We start from the raw sequence: 10,194 nt of genomic DNA on the forward strand, positions 1-10,194 counted from the left end.
ATCTGGACGGGCTCTGCAGCCCCGCGCGTGCGCACACACACACATCTGGACGGGCTCTGCAGCCCCTTGCATGCGCACACACACACACACACACACACACATATTTGGACGGGCTCTGCAGCCCCTTGCACACAACAGTCCTGCAAACCTGCTCTGGCACCACAGCAAACCCACCCTGCTTCTACCTCCTTCTGTGGGAAGACTGGCCAAAGCCATTATCACAGATCGAAGCATTACATTTCTGTATTTATTTAACTTCCAGCACAATAAACGACAAGAATTAATAACCACAGTCCAAGAAAATCGGGTTAAAACGTCTGTTAACTGAAACTTGGGTAACAATTCTGTTGAAGATGCAGGAAGTGGAATAAAATCCTGCTCCGATCATTTTTGCAGCCATCAGTTCTAAAATGTTTTCATATTGTATCATATATAGTAGCATATACAAAAAAATCTGCTTAAATCAAATTTATATTTTGCTGAAATAACTGAATAGGATCTGTAGCCCTGCTGCCCAGTGGGAGAGGCAGCACTGCCACCCCGCCACCCCGGCAGCACCCATGGCTCGGGGGCTCGGCAAAGCTCTGCTGCCAGCATCAAGAAATACTGTTTAATTGGTGGAAAATGTCACACCATGGGTGAGTAGAATGGTGCAAAAGCAATGTATTAACATGAAAAAACTGCCCGAGTCAGAAGCTCAGGTTCCTGCATCGTCAGTGAACGTGGCAGACATCAGCTCAGTGATGTTTGGTGTCTGCCTTTACCTATGCATGGCGAGCCGGGGCTCCCAACGTGGGCACCAATGTTAGATGCCTACAGTTAGACAGGAAGCCTACGTCATCTCCTATTTGATAAACTGCAGTTCAAAAAGACATTTCTTCAAGCACTGATGCATTTAGTAACATAATTTGGCTTAGTTGCAAAAATCTGAGTTTTAAAAAAACCAGTAAAACATCTAGTAAGCTGTAAGTGTGGCTGCTTTGTTTTTACTTTCAAAATATACAAAAAAGACTTGTTTGGTTGTCTCTGATGCTGAATTGCAAATTCTACATTTCTAGAAAAGTTGTAATTGTTATAGAACGGTCCTTTTTTAGTGTTTGAGCACCAGGTATTGTAAGCAGGTATCAGTAAAATGTAACACTAAACGTACAAATCCCCTTTTTATCACTGAGGGATGTAATTCATTTTAATTTTAAACATACTGACATTTCACTAAAATTTCTACACTTCCAAGGTCAGAAGTAGCGTGCCCAGCAGTTGTGGAAGTGAGATGAAAGAATTCTTCACAGCAAGAGAAAAACTCTTTACAGCATTTCAAGTTCCTTCAGTAGTTACGTCTCTAACTGCCTTACTCAGTGCCTGTGTTACAATCCATTTTCACACCAGACAACTGGAAAAATCATATGCATTCATTTTCAGCATCTCATCTTTGGCAATACTTTATTATGAGAAATGAGAATCTAATGGCAAAACTAACAGGATAAATTTGTTGAGACTTTTAATGCCACTTTGGGAAAAAAAAAAACTTTTCAGGCCTCTTACATATGCTCAGAAAGAACCAGAAGTGAGGTCCCCTCCTTTCCTATGCCACTGTTTACAAATTCCTGGAGGAATCAGAAAATCCAGCCAACTTCAAACTCAGTTTGGCAGAGGCAACATCTCATATTGGAGGTGTTCAATAATTTAAAAAATCATATTTCAACACATGCACTTCTGTTTTAACGCCTCCAAGTAGTCTGATTATTTGAGCCACTACAGATTTTGAACAGCAGTTTGAAAGATCTGGCAACTCCTACACTGCACACGGGGCTGCAGCACTTCATGCAGGAGCCACAGTCCACACAGATATTTGAGAAAGGGTCTGCAAAGCCATTACCAAAGTGCTGCCATTTAAAGTCCTGGCTGCCTCTTTTAAAGTTTTAAATTTAAATACATAGGCTATCAAGAAAATAAATCAGTGTATCATTAATGGACTGTTTTTTTCCAGTGTCCTACCTTGCTGTTTTCTATTATGTACCATATCAGCATTTGTAGGTAAAAATCCAAGCATTTCTTTTTTTTCTTTCAACTTCACTTGGCTGTGCCACTCCTGAAGAGTTTCTCGATTGCTGAAAAAGTTAATTTATATCAAACTTTTAAAGCCATGATTTAAGAGATGAATGTTACTACTCTTGTTTGCATGCTTAGCCATTTACAGCTGAACAATGACACTTATTAGACATAAGGACTCCAAAGAAAGAGAAACAAAATACTAGGGGCCTCTTCATGAAACATTAACTTGCCAAAGGATGGCAAGACCTGCACAGACCCACTCTCACTTCCCAGTTCAGTGGCAGAATACAGCAGCAAAGAGCAGGACACAGATTCAAACAAAAGCCAAGCAGAGCAATGAAACTGCTTAGAGGACTGGTAAAAAGCTGCATGGTTCATCTCTGGACTAGGTGTTTAAACTTGCTAAGTTTAGATACCGAGTAAATTTGCGTAAACATAAAGAAGTAGACAGTTGTACCACAAAAATTTCTACTGTATAACATAATCTGACCCATCACATTGTTAAGGTTTATCAATAAAAGTCTCATTAATAAGATATCTACTCTAATTGTGAATGTCCACAATGATTCTCCACCTCTTCTTTGTTTCAGTCCTAAGTTTCAGGCTACTTCTCCTTGTACCGCTATTGTCAGGCTCACAAACAAGAGTAACCCCCTTCCTTTCCAGTGTCTCTTTAAAAACACCTGTTAACTATAATAATGCCTAATAATAAACAATAGACACTGTCTGCAATGTCTTGTTATGGATGCTTTCCTACAGACTTCCCAGTATTTTCCTCTTGACCTCTACATTCTGTGTGTAACTATAAATATATAGTAATAGAGCTATAAATAGTAATAAAACTAAGGAACGCTCACATCCAAGTCCAACAAGAAGCTAAATAAACACCTTTGCATCAGCATCCCACCTGAGGACAGATGGGGGTCCGACAGCCACGATTCAAAGGCAGGGCAGGTCAGTCATGTGAAAGCTCAGCCTTGTTCCCAGTGATAGCTCTACCGCTGCGCACACAACTGCTTAACTAACTCACAACAGAAGCAGGCTCATTTTTACTAGCCCTTTCTATAACTCCAGTTATAGAAGAAAAAAAGCTGTTAAGGTGATAGAAATCCAGGCTAACATTGTCTCATTTCTTGGGCCCGGCTTGTAATAAGTGGATGAACTTCTGAACTGCAGTCCAAATGTATGCATATAGTGAGAAAACATATGGAGATATAAACAAGTTCTTTTAGAAACATGTTCCACAGGTATGCCTTATACCTTAGATATATCCCATTTTTATGTCATATGCAGAGTTTGCCCTCTAGCTGTAGCCTTCTGTCAGCAAAGATAAATCTAAGTTTACATGGAATGTAACATATGAGCTAAATGAAATGGACTTATTTTCTGTTCAATCAAAATGGGAATTCATGGGATTCCACGGCTGAGCTGGTAAGAAGCTTGGTAAGTCACCTTTCTTGTTGCCCTGAAGCACTGCATTTTGTAAAGAAAAGCACTCTTTACTTCCACTTGTAGTGCAAAATATTTGAAATTACTTCTTTCCTTATAAATAGTCAAGTAGGCAATCTATTAAGAAGGTAAGTAACAACTTTTAAAAGACAATAACATTACAATTCTTGCTTTTTCCTTTGTTCAAATAAAGCTTGTTCCTCGTTTGGCTCCTTTTCTGCTACTGATCTGCACTTCTCAACTCGCTTTGCCTGAACTGTCCTATCATAGGACAGGAACTCAAAAATTTATTTCTCTGTGTGGACATTCTCCTTTTAAAACAGTTTGATATTTGTAATTAAATACTACATAACACATTTAATGACAGTGATATACACACTCAAAATGCAGGTTTTCATTTACTAGTAATCCTGCATATGAGCAGTCTGTTTTATTCAATATAGCCATTAAAATATTTAAAGTAAAAAATGTGTTTAAATAATGTGCTAAATTAATTACTTCACAAAACCACTGCAAGTTGTACTGTGAGGAAAAGAAGCACAAACAATGAATTCTGCAAGACTTTTTCCATACTGTTGATACTTCAGAAACAAAAAATCCCAAAATATTGAGAGTATCATTTCATTATCAAACTGTATGTAAAATGTACATCATAAAATGTAGAGAATAGTGAGAAGTAGGGAGTGACATCAGAGAGATGGAGGGAGGCAAACACAAAAGGGTAAGGAGTGAAAGTGAGAAGGCAAGAAAGAAAATTCACAGTAAACAGATAAGTCCCCTTCCTATTTTTGTTTGAAATGTGAAGCCTAATCAATTGGTCAATATTTTAAAAATGTGACCTCTATTTTATTAAAAAGTAGTGTTGAGAAATAATTTATAAGCAACAATAAAAATGTTCATTATTTTTCGGGGGGGGCAGGGAAATCACTGATATCACAGTAAATATTGACAAAATAATAAAGAACACTTCCAGCGTGTTTATTCTCTCCTTTACTTAAAAAGGTACTTCCCTTTTTCAGAAAGGATTCACTATCAAATTCTCCCAAATAGGGTTTGTGTTATTTGCATATTGTGAAATATGACAGATAAAGCATTTATTAAATGCTTTGTAAGCATTTGCAAAGGAATTTAACATATTGTCTTGTATTGATACATACTTATTTATCATATTTCATATGCTAGAAATGAAAAATTAAGTTACCTGCAGGCTTCCACAGTCCTTTGTTATTCTGTATGATAACATTCTGTTCATCTTCAGTACAATAAATCTGGACATCCAAGGGTACAATTATCAAAATAGGAGTAAGAAAGGAAGTAAATGAGAAAACATAGAAGATCGATAGTGTTTTTTAATTTTGGAGAACAAATATTTTAAATAATAGAAAATACAAAAGTTCATTTGTATTCTATATACTTATATCAAAAACACTATTTATTCATCAAATACTTATCGGACAATGAGTATAATGATGCATATTAAACTGCTTCTATATTTTTCAGAAGAAACACAGATACCAGCACTTGCACGATCCTTATCATACACTATTGTGTGAGGCTTAGTCACTGCAAAGACTAGCTGACTCTGAGTAGAGCTGTTCTTTCTTGCTGTGGATTTTCCCTGCTTCAGTAAAATCATGGGTTGCACTGACATGTTCATCAGGAAGAAATTCTTCTTTTTCACCTTTTATAATTTCTTCTTTCAGCTTCTGAAATATTAACTTTTCCTCTTCGTTAGGCCACTCATCTGATAAATCCAAGCTGGACTGCAACAGTTCACTTAAGTTGAGCTTTTCAACAGGTGGCATTTCTATTGGAATTAGAGGGAGATTACTGTAATCCTATGTATCAATTAAATTCATTGGGTTCTTACGCAAAACACAGTGTTTAGATAGTGTCAGTCAATCAAGCTAACAGAAGTGGGACTTGTTGGTCTTTTTTTCTTTTAATACATATTTTATTCTCAAAGATTTTTCACAAGTTTAAAGCAATCTATGTTCTGGAAGAAACCAACAGTCTCAATAAATATAAGCAGAAAAGTGGCTTCCTTTTCATTGGTAATGTCAATTCCACCATGCAGAATCTGATTCAATTAACAATCATTTTTGTTAAGTACTTAACACTTCTGACTTACACCATGTTTAAGAGCCACGTGTCCTTGACACCCTGCAGAAATGAAGTTCTCAGAGCAGTGTCCATAGCCCTACCCACTGAAGGTCCCTTGTTGCCTTCACCACGGACACACGTGACTGCCAAAGGCCCTGCCTCATTCAGGGCTCACCCAAACACCCGTGCAGTTGAACAGAGAGGCTACCATGGACGTCAGCAAGGTTTAAATATGTCCATGTCAAATATACTCTCTAAATGAGAGTGAGTTCTGAAAAAGGAGTAGGACACGAAAGCAGAAAAATCCCAGCTTTGTACTGGGATCTCTGCCTTGAAGGGGGAAAAAAAAGAAAAGAGTGGAAATTAAGACTCACATAATCCATGTGCATACAAGGACTGAGTTAAGGCTGTACATACCCTAACTACTACTCTCACTTGATTTTTCTGCAGCATTTATAGCCTGCCAATGTAGATGTGGGTATAAATAAGTATTACATGAACTGTGTATGACTAAATTAAAGATAGAGTTCTCTGCACGATGAATAGGAGCTAAAAATATGTTCCATGTATCAGAGGAAGTAAAAAGGCAAAGCAAACAGATACAATAATCATTAACATACTACAAGTGCCCAAATGCAATCTGAGTCAAAATAGGAAAGATCATTTAATGTAATCCAACTACATATGTATTGTAACATAACGATGGCAACCAAGTCCTGATGAAAGCTTTAGCACACCTTGCATTTCATCCTAACTGGCGTCTCAGCTTAAACAAATTTAGCATTATCTCAAATTACACCATTATAGGCATTAATTTTCACACACAACTTAACTTACTCAGTGACCCTTCACATTTACATGATGGTGATTAATTCTAGGGCACATCTACACGGCACTCCAAAGACTTTTGCTTATTGTGTGTAGGTAAATTATTAGGTACCCACAGAAGTGCAAGCTTGGCAATAGCTGACCACCACAGAATTCATCCACCTTTTTGCGGAGGTCTGTACCCTAGATCTGCTGCTGCCCAAACAATAACCCTAACAGCTAAATATATCACACCCACCTTTGACTGGTGTCAAGACATCACAAGATACACCAAGCTTTGGTTCTATATAAACTATAGACTCCAGGAGGTTCCCTGAATCATACAGAAGAAACACACTTGATTTCATCTCCCTCCTCTTCTCACATTTTAGAGAAAAAGCTTTATTCCAAGGTACATTCTGTTATCCTCTCTGCATGAAGTATGTATATACTACTTCTTACACACTGCTCTCATCCAACATGAACAGATGGGCCATGTGGGAGGGAGCAAAAAACTCTTGCATGTTACAGAAGGTTCCCAAACTTCATGTGCATGCCCACAGATTCTAAATATTAAACTCCATGGGATTATTCTTCTTTAAATATACCACTACCTAAACTAACATTAAACATGATAACATAATTAAGTCACAACGGTGTTCCAGAGCATAATTTATAATTGCTTTGTCATTCTAATCTATTATGTTTGAATTAAGAGAATTAAATTAATAGAATGCAATCCCACATTCCTATGCAGACGAAAATCAGCAGAAAAATTTCTTTTGACTTGATATTTTGAAGAATACTAACCAAATCGGCTAAATTTTCAAGACTGTGTACCACTGAAGGAGAGTTAAAACCCAAAATAAATAACTAGAGTATTTCAAGTATATTACATGTATATTTTGAAAGGAAGCGTATAACAAATAGGTAAGGGAACTTGGAAAAAATGTCGTAGTCGTTAAAATACCAACAACACAATATTGTCAAACACTACTCTGCTAATTTCCAAACAAAACTCTCACTTCATATACTCACTTGAAGAGCGATCAGCTGTAAGTAATTCTAAATTGCTACTGCTGAGTATAGAAAGTGATCTCTGAAAAATAATACTGGTTCACCTCACGCAGATAGATAAAAAAATAAAAAGCAGACAGCCTGTTTTCCTAGTCTACGCATCTTTGAAAACAAAATCAAGAAAAGCTCTTTCGACTCATGGCTGAGCTCCTGACACCACGCTGGTGCTAGGAGGCCAGTACTTAGTCACATGCCCTCAGGATGAATACTTTCTTCTGTTCCGAGGTTTTACTTCTTTAGTATAACATAAAAAAGACATGCTGTTGTTACTACCCTAGACTTTTCACCTTAGGTAACAATTAAAAATGCTTCAAGATAAATTAGTTTCCTAATTGTAAAGGGGAGAATACGTATCAGTAAGTGCAGTAAGAAAGTGTACTACACCGCACAGAAGTTTTGCTTCAGTTTTGCATAATTTGCTTACTAAAACTCCACTTGCATGCTGGAGAAAGCTTAGTTCAGTTGGACTGAAGCATTCCACTGTATTTTAACCATCACAAGGATTTGTTGCCAGAACACTCTGAAAGTCTATAAAAGGTGTAATTTTGAATATCAAAGAGCCACACTAATTCCCATTGAAAATTAATGGTAAAAGTTTGCCATTTTATTCCCACTCCCAAGTGTTTTTCCTATTTCGATTCTAAACATTATTCTGCTCTTGATGGAAATACCAAGTAAATACCTACACTTGGCATTAGGCCTATGTCCAGAAAAACAAACGTTAGCCTTAACTATGTTAAGCACGAATGAAACAAAGAGCTTTGTTCCCTTTCACTTCAGTACTCTTTGTGACCAAATGTGGCAAAATGCATCAGTAAACATGACAGATTCTGCAGAAGGTGCGGCAAAAAATAAGTTAAATGATTAGTGTACGTTCCTATATGAAAATGGTAGTATTTAACAAAAAAAAAAACCAAAACCAAACCTGAAAGACTTCATGAAGCTCATCTGCTTCCATGGGCCACTGATTACCTTCCTGGGGAGATGACATCTCTCATTTTTTTTCATAAAGTTTAGCGATGGCCCATGCTGATTCCTGCAGCATAGGCAATTCTGCAGAATACGGAACTTTGGGGTTCTTGCTCTATCATTCTGACTACATTAAAAATTAAACTAGGACTGGACTTTTAAAACAGTAAAATATATTTATAAGAGCAATCTTGCATCTTAAGAAGTCTACTTTACTATATCACTGGTTTCCTTCCTGGAAGACACTGTCATTTTTTCCAGATGATGAATTTACACTAATTCTGATACGATGTGGCTTGAGACAGGTATCAGGAACACTACGTGCAGCCAGGTACTGACCTTGCTTCCTAGCACACCTTGTTCCTGACATACAGAAGTTTTCAGCTAGCATGATCCTTGCTTGAGGAGGTATCAAAATCACACAATTTTTGGTCTGAAACAAGCCTTGATTTAGGTCTTCTGAGAAGACAGTTAATCTTGCCAACACATTGAGCCAATTCTCTTAATACATCATGCGAACCTGTCTGAAGATCGCATAGAAAGAAGTTCTCTTGAAAGTGTAAAAGCCAAGATAGAAGGACAATATAGAAGGTATCTCAGTCCATGACTTCACTCAAGACCCTGATGACTTAAAATGTTAAGCAAGCAGATTTTTACATATTATGCATGCTAAAGTAAATGTCCACTAATATGGAAAAAAACTAGATAAACATTAAGCACTAGCAACACAGATAAAACCTGTCTATACAGAAAAATGCACTGCTTGCTCTCAAGTCATGCTAAAATGTGGTGAAATTTGAAGGTAATAGTGGTAATTGAGCAATAGTACTGGGGCATAATTTGTCTCAAAACAAGAATTATAAGCAAGGTCTTCAAACATGAAGACAATAATTATGTGAAGTTCTGGAAATGTGCACAGTTCCCTTTCACGACACCATACATGGAACTGAGATCAACTTAAAAAATATAGTAATTACCTTTACATCAGTATTTTGACTTCATTTTCAGTATCATGGTATTTTGAGCTGATATTTTTATATGTCAACATATTGCTTCGCATTTTAAGTGGCTCATTCATACTCTTGAATTTACTGCATTCCCTTTAATGATACCACATTTCAACACCCCTAATTCTACTCTGATACTAATGCTATCCACAGTAATTAGCCTTCATTACAGGAAAGCTTAAGTATGAGAAGAGGTCTTCTGTGGGAATATGCCCAGTACTTCTATTGTTAATGACTTCTGGAATCTATCAGACCATAAATAATGCAAATTATTTTGCATCTTTTCCTCTCTGCTGACAATGTCTTAATTTTACCCTCCTAATGTAAATTTATAACTGCAATACTGTGGGGAAAAAGAAAGAAAGAGAAAGTGTGATAAAGAGCAAATTATGCTTGTCTTTGAAGAACATGACCTCAAACACAATACAAAACCACAGAAAACACTATAAGGCTTCTGGTATGTGGATGAACAATATCAAGCTGCTTGTAAAAATTAGTTATGGTGTACGGTGTATTTACAGTGCACTGAATTTTTAAAAAGAAGTAGGTCTGCACCTCAGACTGCATACGAATTTGCTAATTATGTCCCCACCTCCCTCACGACACACACCCGCAGACAGAAGAAATCTCCTCTATATGTATTTTCATTTTCTTTTCGCCTCCTGCCAAAGGCCAAGCAGATGGGTGACACGGAGCCAGCAGAAAGCTGGTTCTGCAACCCGCCAGCAGC

Source organism: Falco peregrinus, chromosome 1 (assembly GCF_023634155.1).
Source record: "Falco peregrinus isolate bFalPer1 chromosome 1, bFalPer1.pri, whole genome shotgun sequence".
Taxonomy (NCBI): Eukaryota; Metazoa; Chordata; class Aves; order Falconiformes; family Falconidae; genus Falco; species Falco peregrinus.